We start from the raw sequence: 20,254 nt of genomic DNA on the forward strand, positions 1-20,254 counted from the left end.
CATTAAGTTGATGGGACCCAGACCTGTCTGTAGTTGGCCTCAGTGCAGCTTCAAATGGGACCCTAGCCCCATCATTTTTACTGGTGATGACCCTGCTGGAAACTGTGGGGGAGAATGTGACACTCCAGCCCCTGTCCACCAGCTGCTGTTTGGGGATCCACCTATTCAACTCTCTCTGCAGTCTGGATTACCTCCTCTTCTTGGATCTATGGATCCTGCTGCTGGCTCTCATCTGTTGCGTTGCCCTTGAATAATATGTCATATGAGGTGCTGTGCACTGGGCTGTATATACTTTGGATCCTTGCATTGTGTACATTTTATACATCTGACCTCTACACTCTGTGCATTACCCACCGCTGAACCCTGCACTCTGTATGTTACCCACTTCTGACTTCCTGCATTCTGTGCTTTACCCACTCCAGACCCTTGCACTCTATACGTTATATACACATGAGCTCTGCACCCTGTACAATACCCACTCCTGACCCCTGCATGATGTACATTACACACTCTTGGCCCCTGCACTCTGTACAATACCCACACAGCAAACAATCCTCCCAGCTGCCTCCCTCGATAGGTCCAATCGTCCCACCCTACTGACCCCATTCAGGTCGTGGATGGCTTTGGCTTCCCCACTGCTTCTCCTTGGCAGCTTCTCAGCGGCTTCTCCTCCTCGGTGGCTTCCCAGCTGCTTCTCCTCCTCTGCAGCTTCCCAGCTGCTTCTCCTCCTCTGTGCTTTCCTAGCTGTTTCTCCTCCTCAGCCGCTTCCCAACTGTTTTTCCTCCTCAGGGGCTTCCAGATGCTTCTCCTCTGTGGCTTCCCAGCTGCTTCCCCTCCTTGGTGGCTTCCTAGCTGATTCTCCTCGGAGGCTTCTCAACTGCTTCTCCCCCTCAATGGCTTCCCAGATGCTTCCCCTCCTCGGTGGCTTCCCCACTGCTTCTCCTCCTTGATGGCTTCCCAGCCTCTTCTCCTCCTCGGCGGCTTCCCAGCTGCTTCTCCTCCTCGGCGGCTTCCCAGCTGCTTCTCCTCGGCGGCTTACCAGCTGCTTCTCCTCCTCGACGGCTTCCCAGCTGCTTCTCCTCCTCGGGGGCTTCCCAGTTGCTTCTCCTCCTCGGGGGCTTCCCAGCTGCTTCTCCTCCTCGGGGGCTTCCCAGCTGCTTCTCCTCCTCGGGGGCTTCCCAGCTGCTTCTCCTCCTCTGGGGCTTCTCAGCTGCTTCTCCTCTGCGGAGGCTTCCCAGGCGGCTTCCCCACTGCTTCTCCTACCAGTGCTCTGCACCCCGAGCTCACCCATTTTGAAGCCAATTAGAGCCCCAGGCGCTAATCATCTAAAAACAAACTCCATAGAAATCCATGCGCCCTGCATGGAGATCAAGATTAGGGGGGCTGGCCACTGCTTGACACCAGCCTTCTACCATCCTTAGCACTCAGACTTAGAGAGGCTGGGGCAAAACAACGAACCAATCAGGCACTGCTACATACACATGTGCTGACAGGAGGAGAGAGCAGAATGGGCAGAGCCCGTATCTCATGAGTGAGCTGCTGCTCCTTCGTTGTGCAATCCGCGGGGTGTAAGGCATGCAGGTGACACCACTGCATTCCTTGGTGTCACCCATAAGAGAGACTGGACAAAAACAAAACCTGATAAGACAGAAGATTTTTGTATTTTGTCTTTGTATTCAGATGATTTTCAGCTTTAAATGGTGAATTTGATGTGAATTTGTACAGGTAATGTAGATCTGGAGAATGCAGTCAAGACTTTTTTTATATTCCCCTAAAAACAGAATGAGAACCTTTTTTGGCAGTTGCCAGGAAGGAGTTTTTACACAAATAGATTTTATATACATATTTTCTCCCAGTTTACAAGAGAAATCTTGGCAGGTTCCTGCTGTCATCCTCTCTTATAGCGTTCACTTATTAACGCCTCCGAGACTTCTGCCAAGCTGCACCTCATTTATATAACTCATTGCTTCCTTGTAAAAGACTCTCTCTGTGCTATGATATCCTTCAATGTTCTAATGAAGCTAATTCAAGAAAATCGAAACCTCAACATCTAAGCAGTATAATGAATCTGCATATCAGAGGCATCGGCTCTCAGATATGAAAGAGATCAGTGGTTAATATTCCGTCAGATCTAAAGTCATGGGCGCTTATGATAAGATGCTGCAGTATGTTGGCTGTACCCAAGCCAATTCTTTGGTCCGTTACATATGCTTCTTCTGGTAATTTAATATTTTAATAAAGAATGATTACAAATCAGCACTTATGAATGAGCAGAATCTTTCGAATCGGTTAGACATGCCTTTCGGAGATGCTAAAAATCTCCGTTCAGTGCCAAGACCTTTAAAGTCAACATGTGAAAGATGAGTATAAGCCAGCCTTTCTCAACATCTTTACCTCATTATTTTAACATTAAATAATGTCAAGATCTCCAGGAACCTCTGCTAAAATTAATAAATCTGGGCATTGGTGGTCAGTGGGAAGAATGCCCCTTACATTGGTGGTCAGTGAGAAGAATGTCCCTTACATTGGTGGTCAGCGGGAAGAATGCTCCTTACATTGGTGGTGAGCGGAAAGAATGCTCCTTACATTGGCGGCCAGTGGTAATCATGCCCTTTACAGTGGCAAACGGGAAGAATGCTACTTACATTGGTGATCAGTGCAAAAAATGCCTCTTATGTTGGAGGTCAGTAGAAAAAATGGCTCTTACTTTGGAGGTCAGTAGAAAGAATGCCTCCCTTACATTTGTGGTCACTGGGAAGGATGCCCCTTATATTGGTGGTCAGTAGGAATAATGCCTCTTACATGTTGATGGTTAGTTGGAAGAATGCCTCTTACATGTTGATGGTTAGTTGGAAGAATGCCCACCCCTTACATTGGAGGTCAGTAGGAAGACTGTCCCATGTTACATTAGTGGACAGTGGGAAAACTCCCCCTTACATCAGTGCTCAGTAGAAAGAATGCCCCCTTACATTGGAGGTCAGTAGAAGGAGTGCCTCCTTATATTGGAGTATAGTAAGAATTGTCAGTCAGTGAGAAGGATGCCTTTACAGTGATGGTCAGAATGCCACCTTTATAGATCACTAAAAAGATCATTAGTGTCATGTCGCTTTGGACTTTAATCTCCCATTTGATGGTGATAGTTCTAACAGCCATAGTTGAGGAACCCCTAGCAACCACTGGAGGAAACCTGGTGCTTCATGGAACCCTGGTTGAGAATAATTGGTATAAGCTGTTAGCACCTACCTTTTGTTTTAGGGTGTGTCATTCTTTTTTTGCTAGGAGCACCCCACAACATGTAGAGCCTCCACATAATGGATAAAAAGCACAACTGCTACCCTTATCGCACAGTTCAATTCCAGTTGCCTAATTTAAACTATCACTATGCCAGAGCATTGCCACCTGGAAAGGTTGTACCAGTGGGTATGGGCTATCAATTGTTGTCATTCTTCAGGAATCGCGTCACATACAGAGATCTATTATGATTAAGCCTGGGGGATTTTTTATCTTGAGCAGTGTCACACCTCAAGAATGGCTCAACAAAATATTTAGGAGTGAATGGGCCCTTCGAGAACGATTGGATTCTTCATCTTGAGCATTGTTGGGTGTTGGGAAATATGCAACAAAACGCTTGGATGTGAACGAGCTCAGTGAGAAAATGGGATTCTTCATCTTGAGCATTGTTACACTTCAGCAATGGCGCAACAAAATACTCAGGTTTGAATGGGCCCATTGAGAGTAATGGGATTCTTTATCTTGAATGTTGTCATGCTTAGGCAATCAGGTGTGAATAAGATTTTACGCTTGGGTGTGAATGGGCCCATTGAGAATAATGGGATTCTTCATCTTGAGCATGTTGCACTTTAGCAATGGCGCAACAAAACGCTTGGGTGTGAATGGGCCCATTGAGAATAATGGGATTCTTCATCTTGAGCATGTTGCACTTTAGCAATGGCGCAACAAAACGCTTGGGTGTGAATGGGCCCATTGAGAATAATGGGATTCTTCATCTTGAGCATGTTGCACTTTAGCAATGGCGCAACAAAACGCTTGGGTGTGAATGGGCCCATTGAGAATAATGAGATTCTTTGTCATGTTTAGGGAATCAGGTTTGGATGGGGGTTTACTGCAATAGAAAGGACATGCAGCATTTGGGAACATTAATTGTAAATTAAACGTGCCAAAGTATATCATTCTTTTCTTCACAGTGGAGTTAATCATGAATGTGACCCCCCAGCGTGACCACCTCTGAGTGGTCTGTCCACCAGTGTGCATGTACCATAACTGTGAATTTAAGGCAAGCTGTTATTACACTGTTGCTGCCTTGGGTATTTCACCAGTTTTCACTCTCCTCCCTAAGAGGGGTTAATGGTAAATCAAGCTGATGGGTAACCCTGCAGCGGTGTTCTCCAGCGTGTTCCAGCTTGCTGTTCCTCACCTCAAACCGTCAGCCCCCAAACAAGTCACTGCGCGTTCTCTGTGCCAAGTCCTTTTCTTAGGCCAACACTTGGAAATAACACACAGGCTGTTCCAGGAACCTGAAATTACACATTCAGGAAAGAGACGGAGATTGGTGACTTGTCCCGTTGCTTCTTCCCTTAGAGCAAAAACACGAAAGCTTCTGTAACCCTTCCAGCTCTGCTACAGCATCTCAGAAGGGGCTCAGTGGGCATCAGTTCTCTTTTTCCCCCCTTGTTGTTTTGTCAGAAAAGGCTTAACTATTCCCTGGCAGAAGGAAGTGATTAGGCACACAGCTTTGGGACCGTGTTAAAAAGTGCTGATAGAAGTGCCATTGTTGGGAAAAGAGGCTTGCAGCTGCAGGCACACTGTGGCGGTCTGTACTCGGTCACGAGTTGGTATGGGGACAACTAGAGAAACCTCACATGATAAGCTATATGCAATGATGAGATTACGTCTGTAGAGATACCACCCAGTACCGGCCTTGGTAAAGCCTAGAGACGCTTTGTATCACATTTCCTGTTTCCTATCTATATATCTATCTATCTACACTATATTGCCAAAAGTATTGGGACACCTGCCTTTACACGCACATGAACTTTAATGCCACCCCAGTCTTAGTCTATAGGGTTCAATGTTGCGTTGGACCGCCATTGGTAGCTTTAACTGCTTCAACTCTTCTGGGAAGGCTGTCCACAAGGTTCAGGAGTGTGTCTATGAGAATGTTTGACCATTCTTCCAGAAGCGCATTTTTGAAGTCAGGCACTGATGTTGGACAAGAAGGCCTGGCTTGCACTCTCCTCTCTAATTCATCTCAAAGGTGTTCTATCGGGTTGAGGTCAGGACTCTGTGCTGGCCAGTCAAGTTCTTCCACCGCAAAATCGCTCATCCATGTTTTTATGGACCTTGATTTGTGCACTGGTACGCAGTCACTGGTACGCAGGAAGGAGCAATCCCCAAACTGATCCCACAAAGTTGGGAGCATGAAATTTTCGGTCTTCCCGACTGACTTTTTGGCGGAGTTCCGACTGACTTTCTGAACGAACGGACTTACCCACACGCGAACTGACTAAGTTCATTCGAAAGTCCGTTCGTTTTGAACATGATGACGTAAGACGGGACTAAAAAAGGAAGTTCAATAGCCAGTAGACAATAGCTTCGTTTGCGTCGTATTTGGTCCATCGGGCCTGCATACAGACAAACGGTTTTCCCGATAGGAATTGAGTCCGTCAGACAGATTTGAAACATGTTCTATTTCTAGGTCCGTCTGATTTTATTTATGAAATGATCGGATTAGCCCACACATGATCAGATTGTAAGACGGACTGATTCTGTCGACCCTAGTCTGCCGGAAAGTCCGGTCGTGTGTACGCGGCATAAGCGTTCCCACGAACACTGACCCCACACCATAATCCCCCCTCCACCAAACTTTAAACTTGGAACAATACAGTCATGAAAGTACCGTTCTCCTGGCAACCACCAAACCCCTACATGTCCATCGAATTGCCAGAGAAATGTGATTCCTCATTCCAGAGAACACGTTTCTACTGCTCTAGAGTCCAGTGGGGACTTGCTTTATACCACTGCATCTGACGCTTTGCATTGCACTTGGTGATGTAAGGCTTGGATGCAGCTGCTCGACCATGGAAACCCATTCCATGAAGCTCTTTATGCACTGTTGTGCTATTATGAAGGCCACATGAAGTTTGAAGGTCTGTAGCTATTGACTCTGCAGACAGTTGGTGACCTTTGCGCACTGTGAGCTTCAGCATGCACTGACCTCGCTCTGTCATTTTACGTGGCCTACCACTTCATGGCGGAGTTGCTATTGTTCTCAGCTGCTTCCACTTTGTTATAATAACAATAACAGCTGACCTTGGAATATTTAGTAGCAAGGAAATTGCACGGATGGACTTATTGCACAAATGGCAACCTATCACAGTACCACGCTTGAATTCACTGAGCTCCTGAGAGCGACCTATTCTTTCACAAATGTTTGTAGCAGCAGTCTGCATGTCTAGGTGCTTGATTTTATACACCCGTGGCCATAGAGGTGATTGAAACACTTGAATCCAATTATTTGGAGGGGTGTCCCAATACTTTTAGCAATATAGTGTATCTATCTTTCATTGATCTATCTTAAAGGGGTTCTGCACTCATAATACAACATTTGCCCATTCTGTTGCCTCTAGTTAATATATCTCATAATGCCACCTGTTTTTTTTTTTTGATTCACCTACCTTTTGTAATCTTCAGTACTTTATTTTAAACCCCTGCGGCGATGGGCGGTCTCTTGCGGCGATGGGCGGTCTCTTGCGGGGATCAGCGTAATTTCCTGTTGAAGCCCGCACTGTCTCCTGTGATCTCGTTCGTGTAATCCCAGGAGACATTGCGGCTAATGCACCCGACATCTCGCGAGATTTCGGGTGCTACAGCCGACATCTCGCGTGATTTTGGTAATTACAGCCGAGATCTCGCGAGATCTCGGCTGTAATTACCGAAATCACGCGAGATGTCGGCTGTAGCACCCGAAATCTCGCGAGATGTCGGCTGTAGCACCCGAAATCTCGCGAGATGTCGGGTGCATTAGCCGCAATGTCTACTGGGATTACACGAACGAGATCCCAGGAGACAGTGCGGGCTTCAACAGGAAATTACGCTGATCCCCGCAAGAGACCGCCCATCGCCGCAGGGGTTTAAAATAAAGTACTGAAGATTACAAAAGGTAGGTGAATCAAAAAAAAAAAACAGGTGGCATTATGAGATATATTAACTAGAGGCAACAGAATGGGCAAATGTTGTATTATGAGTGCAGAACCCCTTTAAAATAGATCTAAACCTAGTACTTATAACTTATAGGGCTCATGCACAAAGCCATACATCACCCAGATCAGTGCATTTCAGCAGCTATGGCCAAGTGTTTCTGATCAGCCATGGACAAAAAGCCTATAGAAATCAATGACAGGCTGGCACTGTCCACGGCTGTCCATAGCTGTTTGCTGTAGACGTGGTTACCGGTGTTTAGGGAAGGATGTGTGCCTCTGGTCCCAAGCAGTTTGCATTGAGGGGTGCACATCTGTCCCTAACCCCAAGTAATCACTCCATGTGCCATCACCCCATGTGTCAGCCTGTCATTGATTTGTACAGGCTTCCTGTCTGGCTGTAAGTGGTGCAGAAATATGCTGACCTGGCCGGTGTACAACTCTTATCTGGTGTGTGCAGGGGCCCATAATGATGTTACTGTAATATTAAAATGTTCTGTCTTAAAATTAACCCCTTAGCTGAATTGTGACCTGGAAAGGCTTGAAGCACGGCTACAAGTAAGAGTAGAAGATCTCTCCCCCTGGTCCTCCGATGTGGGGGTGCTGGCTTCCAAAGTAACACATCCAGAAATAATGATAGCGAACATTCAGGTGCCGCTCTCCCGACTTGACCCATGTAAAGTATTAGTCAGTCTCAGCCAGCGCTACTCCACTGACCCCATCCCCACTGACGCATTTCACCCTGCCCATGGGTACTTAGTCTATGACTAAGGAGAGAGGGAGAGTGGTGTCCTGGATGTTTGCTATCAGCACCCTAACCTTAATTACTGGGTTGAGCTGAAATAACATACTCACCCATACCTCAAATCCAGTACTGCCGTGCTGTGATCCTCCTAATACCAGTTCCTGCTCAACCAACTTTTTTGTGACTTCATCAGGAGGTGATGAAGAAACACGCACGTCCCCTAAAAATTTATTTTTTTGCAAATTGCAGAACGGGTGGGGGGAGAAGCAAGATAAAACAGAGTATAAAAAGTGCAGGAAAAGTTAGGGTCCGCTAAAAACAAATTTGTGCAAGTTCCTGCTCCACCACCTTTTTTGTGACTTTATCAGGAGGTGATGAATAAACAGGCACACCCCCTAAATTTTTTTGGCAAATTGCCGAAGGTAGAGGGAGGAGCATGATGGAATAAAGTATACAACCACCTTTTTTGTGACGTCCGCAGGAGGTAACGAAGAAATAGGCACACCGTCTAATTTGATTTTTTTTTTCAACTTGTAGAAAAGGTAGGGGGAGGAGCAAGAAGGAATTGAGTATAAAAATTGAAGAAAGAGTGAAGGTCCGCTAAAAAACAGACACGAGACAGTTTTTTGTGACTTCATCAAGAGGTGATGAAGAAACAGTCACATTCTCTAAAAAGGTCCACTTAGATATTATATAAACCTGCAACTTTTATTGAAATAATACCTGGTAATCCTGCTATAAAGGTCCTTGTTCAGGCCCCTTGTTATGGGGTGACAACACTCTGTGCTCATCTCCCAGTTGCCGCGTTGTCATCCTGTTTGTCACATGCTTTAGTGCAGGCTATAGGTGACTGTGTCGATACTCAGTTTACAGGCATTTTTCCCTATTGTTATCTTCGGGAAGCCTATTCTCACCAATGATGAGTAGCCGGCCTGTGGAGCACATTTATGTAGACAGGAAATGAGCACTGAGGTGAAAAAAAGGGTGGTAAACATAGTTGCGTGCAGGGGGTTTGCCAGATGTGTCTGGGCACACCCTAAGCGCTACATGTGGTGCAGATTCCCCCTACTGCCTAGGCTTCACCCCCTGTGCCCCCTCCCCCAGCCCAGCAGTGTTGCTGGCTCCTCTCCTCCCAGCTGCTGCAGAGGATTTTGGACTATGATGCCTGGGGCATGGGGGGAACATATATATATATATATATATATATATATATATATATATATATATATATATATAAAATTTTAGTGGGGTTAAATAGTGGTTGAGTATAACTTCACCTTTAGCCTCCCCCTATTGGCCCAAGGCATGCAGGCTAATGGTGCTAGGTTGTCTTCAGGACTGACATTAGTGGACCCAAGGGAGAAAAGAGTAGACGTACCGATGGCGAGGGAGAAAATACATTAAATCTAATCTGGAGAAGTCAGGACTGGTGGACAGGTGGCAGTAGGCATATTATTTGATAACAATTTGATGACATGGCAAAGGTCAAGATGGGTATAAGACAGTTAAGGTATCCATTGAATTTAGCAAATGACTGGAAAGGCAGGAGACAGGAGAAGTATTCAGTAACATAGTAAAGGTCAGGACAGGCTGCAGGCAGGAGAGGTATCCATTAAATGTAGCAAAGGTCTGGGCAGGCAGGAGACTTGAGAAGTCTTCAGTAGCATAGTAATGGTTATTACAGGCTGCAGACAGAAGAAGTATCCATTAAATGTAGCAAAGGTCTGGGGAGACAGGAGACATATTCAGTAACATAATAAGGGTCGGGACAGGCTGCAGACAGGAGAGCTATCCAATAAATGTAGCAAAGGTTTGGACAGGCAGGAGACTGGAGAGTTATTCAGTAATGTAGAAAAGGTCTGGACAGGCAGCATACAGGAGAGGTATCCATAAAATGTAGCAAAGGTCTGGGCAGGCAGGAGAAGTATTCTGCAATGCAGGAAAGGTCAGGACAGACAGCAGACATGAGAGGTATACTATAAATATAGCAAAGGTCAGGACAGGCAGCAGACAGGAGAGGTATCCATTAAATTGTAGCAAAGGTCTGGGCAGACAGGAGAAGTATTACGCAATGTAGCAAAGGTCAGGACAGAAAGCAGATGTGAGAGATATTCATTAAATGTGGCAAAGATCTGGGCAGGCAGGAGACAGGATAATATTCAGTAATGTAGCAAAGGTCAGGATTGGCAGCAGAAAGGACAGGTATCCATTAAATGTAGCAAAGGTCAGGACAGGCAGGAGCAGTGGCGTTGCTAGGGGGTGGCTTTTGGGGCTATAGCCCATAATCTGGGGCCCATAGTCTCAAGTCCCAGGGGTCCCCAACTACAGGCTCTGCAGCCCTGTGGTGGGCAGCATGGGAGAGCCAGAGAGCAGGCAGGCAGCACGGGAAAGCCAGGTGGGTGACAGAGCAGAGAGATGACGTCATCTCTCATCGCCTGCCCGACATCACTGCTGTTCCGCCCTTACTGTGAAGCCACAGGCAGCAGAGAGATTACATCATCTCCCACTGCCCACCCTCTCTCTGGTGACCCTGATGTAAGGAGGGGCACTCTGGGGGCTCTGATGTAAGGGGGCTCTGGGGACCCTGATGTAAGGCGGAGGCTTTCTGGGGACTCTGATGTAATGGGGGGGGGCTCTCTGGGGACCCTGATGCAAGGGGGAGGCTCTCTGAGAACTTAGATGTAAGCAGGAGGCTCTTTGGGGACCCTGATGTAAGGAGGGGACTCTCTGGGGGCCCTGATGTAATGAAGTGGCTTTGGGGACCCTTATGTAATAATATATAATGTTCTATATATACACACATGTGTATATTATATACATGTGTATGACTCTCTTTACTTTGCTGCTATGGGCTCCAGCCCCAGATCTTTTGTAGACCGAGCAATGCCCCTGGGCAGGAGATTTATCTGTGAAACATCAATACAAGGAACAAATGGGCAAAGAATAAAGGAGCAATTGGTCAGCAGGCAAACAAGCACAGAGGCACAGGCTGATGCACTTTAAATAGGGAGCCTTCTACAGCAAGGACCAATCCCAGAGCTTGGGTAGTTATGGCCAGACTCGTCATCCTGCAATTGACAAGGAAGATGGGGAAAGTATAGGGTGTCAGCCAGTAAGCTCTAGGAGAGGCTGCCATACAACAGACCCTCATTACCCAGCAGATGACAAAGGAGGACAGGAGGAGCCGGGAGGGTGCCTGCCTAATAAGTACATAGATGGAGATGTGCATAAAAGTGAAGTTTCAGCATACCACCTGCCAATAGAATGAGTATTAAACCTCTTCTTTGCAGGATACTTTTAGATTTAAGGTGTTTGGTAAGCAAAAGGGTCGTTTTACGCGGGGGGGGGGGGGGGGTATGTGATGGATTAGGAGCATGGGCAAAGTAAGTACAGATTCAGATTTGAGAGTTGGCTTTTATTCTTAAAATACATTAAAAAATCTGTAAATTTAAACATGTGTGCCTTCAGTATTGCTTTAAGGGGATCGAGAAAAAAAATGTGGGCATTAGGCAGGTAACATAGGGAAATGAAAATACCTCATGCGTTATGCTTATGTGAATTGAGGTTATTGCATGTAACATGACCTAATTACTCTCCAAATGTAAGGTTGAACAGCATTTTATAGGATCAGGGCCGTATTTAATATTAACTGGACCCTGGGCAAACATTTTCTTGGGACCCCTCTTCCACACAATTTCGCTCTCCACATGCTTTGAGACATACAATAAATAGCAGCTAGACTCAAAATCAGTTTACTGATTCAGATCAGGTGGTGATTGCGATTGGTTGCCAGAGGTTACAGTCTATCATCACTGCTTACTGGCTGGCTGCTAGAGGTTACAGCACACATTATGGCTCACTGTTATTTTCTAGAGGTTGCAGCACATGACTTCTGCTTGTGGATTGGTTGCAAGAGATTACTGGACATCAATACTGCTAATTGATTTGTTGCTAGAGGTTACTGGACATCTGTAGCACTCACTAATTGGTTGTTAGATGTTACTGAAAATTATTACTGCTCACTGATTGGTTGCTAAAGGTTACAGCACATCATCTCCTCACTGCCTCCCTGCATATTCACATGCACCAAAATTCAGGGTGCTGTGGCACCATGTTATTTTGAAGAAGGGTTCCACTTCCAATTTGCTTACTTTTGCAGAACAGGCTGATTTTAGGCTTAATGACCACAGTTGTAGGCAGGACTTTAGAGCATGCTCCTTTACCTCCCCAGTGGACAGCATTCAGCAGAAGTAATGGTGGATGTGACCTCAGGGGGACATGATATACATATGAATGCTGCCTCTATTTACATATCAATGCAGCGTCCATGACTATTTACATATTAATGTTGCCACTATTTACATACCAATGCAGGTTATTTACATGTAAACACAGGGTCTGCAGGTGAGTCCTCTGTACATGGCAATAGGGCAGAGCTGGGCAGCAGCAGCAGCTGACGTCTACACTGCTATATCAGGACACAGCACAGGTATGAGGCAGCTGCTTTGGGCCCCACAACAATGACAGGGCCCAGGGCAGCTGCCCCTTTTGCCCTGCCTTAAAAACGGTCCTGTATAGGATGCTATACCTATAATGGCCTTTTACCAACCGTGGTTCCATAAAAGCCTAAGGTTCCTCCCAGAGGTTGCTGGGGGTTCCTTGAGGATTGATGAATTGATCTCCCACTTACAATGACCACTTATGCAAGGGGGTCATTTTCAACTGACCACCAATGCAAGGGGTTACTTGAATGCTCACCACTAATGTAAAGGGACATCGCAATTTTCTCTGTCTGCATTCTCTTCTGTTATTATTATTAATTTTAATTCAATTTTATTACTAAAAATAATTTTGAGAACAACAGGTGGGTGTTAAAAAAATAACTGTCATGGTGGATCCTAAATACTCTAAAACTGCTGTCACCACTGCAGAGGCTTCATCTGGTCTTCCTTCCAGGTTCCCAGGCTGTGGCCACTTGAATGGCCAAGCTGCGATGACATCACTCCCACACATGCACAGGGGAGTCTCGGCCATGTCACGTACCCGTGACATTCCTTCAGAGTGCATGAGCCTGTGACGTCACGGCGGCTGCTCTCTAGAATATCTCCTAAACAGTACACGTTTAGTAGATATTCATTTTACCCACAGGTAAGCCTTATTATAAAAATTATTATTATTATTTATTATTAAAAATAAAAAAAAGTGTTTACTAACACTTTAACTTTCCCCAAGACCTGAAACTTATTTCAGGGATTCCATGTTGGAAAAATGGTTGAAAAAGGCTGCTATACATACTGTAAATACATATCAACTGGCTATAGAGGGGGCAGTCCCCAGCCTCTCCTTTGTACCAGTTATTCTCAACCAGGATTCCATGGAATCCTAGGGTTCTTCTAGAGCAGTGGTGGCTGGTGCTCAATATTTTGGCGAAGCGCTCTCACACTACCATCCAGTGGCAATCTATGGCTGTACCTTAGGAGGACGATGACGAGGTGGTGCTGGATCCAAGGTAGGGCTCCTGGAAGAGGCTATGACTGCCCCTCCGCCCCTTTATCAGCTGCAGCTTGCCGAGGGAAGAGCCGGGGCCATTGCTTCTCCTTAGTCTTAAGACTCCCAGCCAATTGGGTCTCAGGACCCGGTTGCTGTTTGGCCGAGAGTCCTAAGACCCCCTGGCCAATCGGGAGGAGAATCAGGAAGACATTAGCGAATATGAATTCACTAATGTCACACAACTGGGAGGGCTCTGCGCCCTGAGCCCAGACTTTTTGAAGCCGAGTCTCAGGCTCTAATCATGTGCTTAAAAAAAAAACACATTGAAATTTATACCTCCGAAGCCTTGCATGGAGATTAGGGCCCGGGCGAATGGATTAGGGGGGGCGCCGCCCCTGCGCTCCTCATTGAGCGTTTGCCAATGCTCTAGAGGTTGCCAGGGGTTCCTTGAGCTGTGGTTGACTGACCTCTTATTTGGTGATCCTACACACAATCAATGCCATATTCTTCTTATTTATTCTATTTATGATTTTTATTCCATATTTTATTCTGCTGGTTGAACTAGATGGGCCTTTTAATCCAACTATGAACCCAATGATCTTTTTAGCTGTTTGTAAAGGTGGCATTTGTATCACCACTAAAAAGGGGCGCACATTCTTTCCACTAACTTCCATCCTAAGGAATATTTTTCCCACTGGCCACCAATGAGCTGGTTTTTACAAGGGTTCCCCATGACCTGAAAATTATTTCAAGGTTTCCTCTTGGGTAAAAAGATTAAGAAAGGCTGCTTTATACTGTATGTTTACATATTTTGCAGCTTGCATTTGGAAACCTGGTTATCTGTTTTGTGTTTTTTTTTTCTTGAATTTTGCTTATTGCTTCACTATTTGCAAAATATGACTAATTCCTCATGCCCTATCAGAAACAACGACCATGGGAAAACTGGATTTGTTGGAGCTTTGTAATGGCTATTAAACCTTGGGCATCACTTTGGAACATTGAATCAAAAATGTTGTTTCTGTTCCCTTATGACCTTCTAGTCAGAAAATGGTGTGAGCTTACTAATGGACTGTGTCAGTGTTGCATGACACGGATATAAGTCTCTCTTGAGGGGCTTAATTCACTAACATCCAAAGTGGCCATTAAGGTTGGGAAGATTCCTTGTGCGTCAGCTATGATCTAAATGACTACTTCAGGGTCGCCTGTCCATTAGGAGTCACTTTAAAATTATAGATTTTATCTATATCTCACAAGCTAATTGGCCATTTCAGGTTGAAAGTGCCTAACATGTAGGACTCATTGCCTGTGACTTGAAGTTTTAAATTATAAAGTTTTTTTTAAACATTATGCATTTTACTGGCTCTAGAAAAGTCAGTCTTTAGGTTAAGAGAAAGTGTATCCGATGCCACTTTTTTTTACCTTTTTTTTGGGTTTTGCCATCTTCATCCCACTGTGGAGATCTCCTTTCACTTCCTAACCTTGGGACACAGTAGCAATTTAGAAGAAATTGAGGTAAATCCCCAATGGAAAAAGAAACCTAATTGGAAGATGTCCTCTCGTGTTTGAGTGCCAAATCACAATTTTGGATTTTTCTGTATTCCAGTTCCAATGACAGTTGGCCCTTGACCAACAGTCAGAGTAAATCTTCCCAGTGGGGGGACACAGGAAGCAATGAAAACCTGTTCTAACTCTAGCCAAATCCTGGGCCTCTCCAGGTCTAATGGTGACCTCCAGAGTTAGGGACAACTGACATCCTTGTGTGTAGAGTGGGTTACGAGGCATGGTGGGTGCGATGCAAGGTAGATTAATGGGCACAGACATTTCTTGAATTCAAAGAGATTTATTGTACTTTAAACAGAACTGTGGGAGAGAGGTGTAGGGCCAGGACATCCTTTAGTAGTTGCAATGTTAATTTAGCAGACTCCGAGACTTCTATAGTTAGACAGTCACGCAGGGAAAAGCATCCAGCAAGACACCACATCTGAATGAGTAAGATCGCTGTCTCCTATGGCAAAAATCCTGAAACAGTTTCTAACGAAGATTGTAATGAACCTATCTTACATAATGAAGTTATCTTACATATCCAATCTTCTCATTCGGTATCTTCCTCAAGCGTCACCCCCGCGTCCCTGTTGGGTCCCTAGCTTGGCACTCACAGATACTCCTCAAGTGTCACCCCACTAGCCTGCTCGGTCCCTGGCTTAGCAGACATCATTGCTCTGCAAGCGTCACCTCCACTGGCTGGGTCCCTGGCTTGACATCTGCTGAAGTTTCCCAATTCTTCACCGTCCCCGGTTGGTGAGAATACTGTTCTGATACTTGCTTCAGCTACTTACAATGGCCCCTGGTAGTAAGGTGGATGGACCCTTAGTGGCGACAGCTTCCTCTCTACCTCCGACCATGACAGGTTCTCCGGTCGGCAGGACCGTCACTTCTGGTTGGACTGTCGCAAGCCCAACCCTACGCTGCCCTCTTGCTTCTGAATAGGCCCTCAGATAAGCCTAGCAGCCAGATGACCTTGGGATAGGACTCAGGCTATGGGCTAGCAGCCTGGGGCAGCACAACACACATCCACCCAGACAGCCGTCCCGGGGGTACAGAACCCTGATCACCTGACCTCACCCAAATAAATAGGCTATCCCAGCAGGCCAAGAGACCGAAGAAAATAAATCCCTGCCCATTGGCTGAGACACACTATTCATTCCTAATCTGTCCTTGCACTGCCCTTGTCTTATCTAAAGTCACCAGATACCCGGCCACCTAGTGACAGAAGAGAGAAGTGCAGCAATTCCAGAATTAGGGTGACAGTAAGCTAAAGGTCCCACAACTTATTGCATTTACGTGGACATCTTTGAGAAAGGTAGGTGGCCTTATAAAGGAGGTACTGTATAACTGTATATATCAAGGTTTTCCAAAATAATTGGCTCATGCCGATGTTGAGATGTTGCCCATTAAGTAAAATTATTTAATATATCAGTGTGATATCAGAAGTGATCCTTTAGGTATTGATGGAGGCTGGTGGGCTGAGCAATAGTGCATTCCCTTGGGTCAAGGAACATACTGAAGGAGCCTTTGTTAGGGTCGCCACTTTTTCTTCAAGCCAAACCTGAACATTTTAGCCACACTGCAACATTTTATTTTTAAGGGGGGATGCTTTGGACTCTGGTGTAAGGGGGTTTATGCTTACTAAACCTCCCACTTGCATTAGAGTTTCCAGAATTCCCCCTTAAAGTGGAAGTCCACGCAAAATCTAAAGACACCACGGATATAACACTAATCTCTCTATCCCTGTAAAGAAAAACTAGTATATATATCTTTTTGGAAGCCTATATGACCCCGCTCCAACCAGATCCCATGCTGAGCTGTCAGCCGTGGCTTCTCTGTGTAGACGGGTAAAAAAGAGATGGAGGACAACGAAAGCCCGAAAGTAACTCTATGGGTGACGTCACTTCCCATTCATTTCATAGCCGTTGTCCTCCATGTCCTCTTCAGAGCTTCCGGTGCTGGAGATCGGGTCGGAGCGGGACAGGTCGGCTTCCAAAAGGGTATGTATACTCATTTTCTATACAAGGATAGAGAGGTTAGCGTTAGATCCCTGGTGTCTGATGCAGGGATTTTAGATTTTGCATGGACTTCCACTTTAAATTAGGGTTCCCAAAGCCCCCCCATATATTAGAATACACAGGGCACCCCTTACATTTGAGTCCCCCTTACCTTACTGTACTTACTTGTTTGGAAGCAGGAGACACATCCACAATGTATCTCCCGGTTGCTGAGCTTCAACCTGCCAGCCCACACATCCTTGCCTGAGGCACAGAACAACAGGTATTGGAGTGTGGGTGGGCAGACAGAGGGGTAGGAGTGGTAGGAGGAGGAGCAGATCAAGCCCTCTCCTGTCCATGTATGTGGGTGGGTGCACACCTATGCACTCAGTGGTTTTGGTACTTGGTTACTTGGGGAGCCACAGTCCATTCTGAATATTGTGTCTGGGTTTTAGGTGGACACACGGTTCAAAACCTGGACTGTTCAGGGAAATCCCAGACCGGTGGCAACCCTAGCCTCTGTGTAGTATTAACATACGTTGGGGACCTTGGCATCTAAAAAGGCAGAGTATAGAGTGAACCGGGTGAACTGTACAGCTATAATACACATTCAGTGTAAGAAATGTTATTTATATGTGTCAGCCATTCTTGTGTTTATTAGGTTGTTTTATGTGGGCAACAGTCACCCTAAATCGTAACCACTTCCGGACCTCCCACCGTCGTTATACGTTGGTACTTTGAAGGAGGATATCGTTGTTATGGCAGCAACTAGCTGCCATAACCCCAGTGTCCTCTTCTTCATTGAGCGGTCTGGTATAAAATAAAAGTGGTCTCTGCGGCAGATTCACTGCGAGATCACTTTTATCGGTGGCGGGAGACGGCTGCCCTCCGTCGCTTACTGAAGCCATTGGCAGCAGCGCAGGCGATTGGATCCTTCCTGTGGCCAGACATGGAGACAAGTGAGGGGAAGATGGCATCCACCCATCTCTATATCATTGCAGGGCGGAAGCGATGTCAAAACATCACTTCCGCCCATAGCTCTTAAAGGGCCATTTTTATTTTTTCATTTTTTTTTTTTTTTAACTGACAATTTTTTTTATTTTCTTGCATTTTAGTGTAAATAGGAGATGTAAGGTCTTTTTGACCCCAGATCTCATATTTAAGGGGTCCTGTCATGCTTTTTTCTATTACAAGGGATGTTCATGTATGATGCTTCTTGTAATAGAAATAAAAGTGACACTTTTTTTTTAAAACAATGTAAAAAAATAAATAAAAGGTAAAATAAATAAGAATACATTTTTTTTTTAAAGCGTCCCATCCTGACAAGCTTGTGTGCAGAAACGCATACGTGAGTAGCTTTTTCATACTTTGACTTCTTGATGTGTGATTCCATTCGACTATTTTCCCTGACGAAGGGACATTTGTGTCTCGAAACGCGTTGGGATGTCTGGATCAAGTTGGAATACAACTTCAAGTTTTATCCAATTTGTAATTGGTTTTGACATTTTCTAATGTTTTGTATTTCTCTATATATGTATATTGGTTTCAATAAAAATTATATTCATTTTGTAATTTTTGCTTTGTGTTGTCCTTAAAGCCCCACCCTATTGGGGGGGTATTCCTTTTTCTTTTGGTCGTATAAGAGATGTTGGTAACTTTTTTGATATAGTTGGATGCTTTTTATTTTATGTTTATAGCATATGAAAACGTTGTTCAAACCACACATGTGAGGTATCACCGCGATCGGTAGAGCGAGAGCAATAATTCTAGCCCTAGACCTCCTCTTTGGCTCAAAACATGCAACCTGTAGAATTTTTTACACAACGCCTATGGAGATTTTTAAAGGTAAAAGTTTGTCGCCATTCAATGAGCGGGCGCAAATTTGAAGCGTGACATGTTAGGTATCAATTTACTCGGCGTAACATTATCCTTCACAATATAAAAAAAAAAAAATGGGCTAACTTTACTGTTATAAACAAAATTTTCCAAAAAAAAGTATGCAAATACGGTGTGACAGAAAGTATTGCAACAACCGCCATTTTATTCTCTAGGGTGTTAGAAATTTTTTTTATAATGTTTGGGGGTTCTAAGTAAATTTCTAGCAAAAAAAAACTGTTTTTAACTTGTAAACAACAATTCTCAGAAAGAGGCTCGGTCCTTAAGTGGTTAAATTATAAAGCGATCCATGTTTTATTTATTTTTGCCCTTTTACTATAACATAGAACTGCCTTTGAAGACGTACATGAACTGTATGCAAGCATTAAATGACAAAGCCAGATCCGATAGAATAGCTTTCACATTTACCTGTAATTTCGGACCTGAACATTTCCTGGAAAGTGCTTTAGTAGCTATTCTATGGAAACACAGCACTCCTTCCCCTCTCAACATGTTCTGGAAATGCTTTTCAGCTTTTAACGAAACAGCTTTTGGTTATTTAGTTTATCTCCTATCTGAGATATTACTCTGCTATTGTATATTAAAATAATAACTCCAGTCTAATTAAAAGCAAGATAAAGAACCTGTACTCTTTTGAAAAGATTGTGCATTGAGTTTATTGTTATAGCTTTTGTGGGATTCACTTCAAGCAGTAGGAATAATAAAGATGTAGCCACCCCCCAACATCTTCTTTAAAGCCTTCCCTGCCCACTTATTAAACATACATTTCTCAAATCATAAAACAATTTTTTTCAACATTGGTTTTTTTCAAGCATACCAGCTTCCTGGCTTTCTTATGCAGCATCACTGCTCTGGCCTCAGGCTTAGACCCCGGTCCGTCTCCTCCAGAAATGGTCCTCAAACTCTGAACCATATGTGTCCACAGCTTATTGCATTGGGGTGGGCACCCGAAGTAGGGTTGCCACCAGTGGTGGTTGGTGCTCAATATTGTTGAGCCTCATGGGTTGGACAGAAAAGCGGCGATTAGTGGCCTTACCTTAGGAGGCCGATGACGAGGTGGTGTTAGATACGGGGTAGGGCTCCTGGAAACTTAAAGAGGCGGTTGCTGACCCTCCCCCTTCCACCTGCTGCTCCTTGCTTCAGCTTGCTGAGGGAAGAGCCGGGGCCATTGCTTCTCCTCCCTGCCGAACTTGCTTTGCTTCTCCTCTCGGCCGTACAGAAAATGGGTCCTAAGCGGAATTTCCGTCGTAAAAATTTAGGATGGTTTTTCCGACGGAATTCCGCTCAAGCTTGGCTCGCATACACACGGTCATACAAAAGTTCGCTGAACTTTCGACTGTCAGGCACGTGGTGATGTACAACAC

General features: G+C 45.0%; 1 protein-coding gene across 2 annotated transcripts in view; it reads left to right on the forward strand.

Moving 5' to 3' along the window:
• DUSP9 (dual specificity phosphatase 9) overlaps positions 1-20,254 on the forward strand; it is a 116,329-nt gene that overhangs the window by 30,463 nt on the left and 65,612 nt on the right. The window lies entirely within an intron of this gene.

The sequence above is a fragment of the Lithobates pipiens genome, unplaced genomic scaffold, assembly GCF_037356315.1.
Source record: "Lithobates pipiens isolate NorthernLeopardFrog02 unplaced genomic scaffold, aLitPip1_a1.2 Scaffold_1, whole genome shotgun sequence".
In the NCBI taxonomy this organism is placed as follows: Eukaryota; Metazoa; Chordata; class Amphibia; order Anura; family Ranidae; genus Lithobates; species Lithobates pipiens.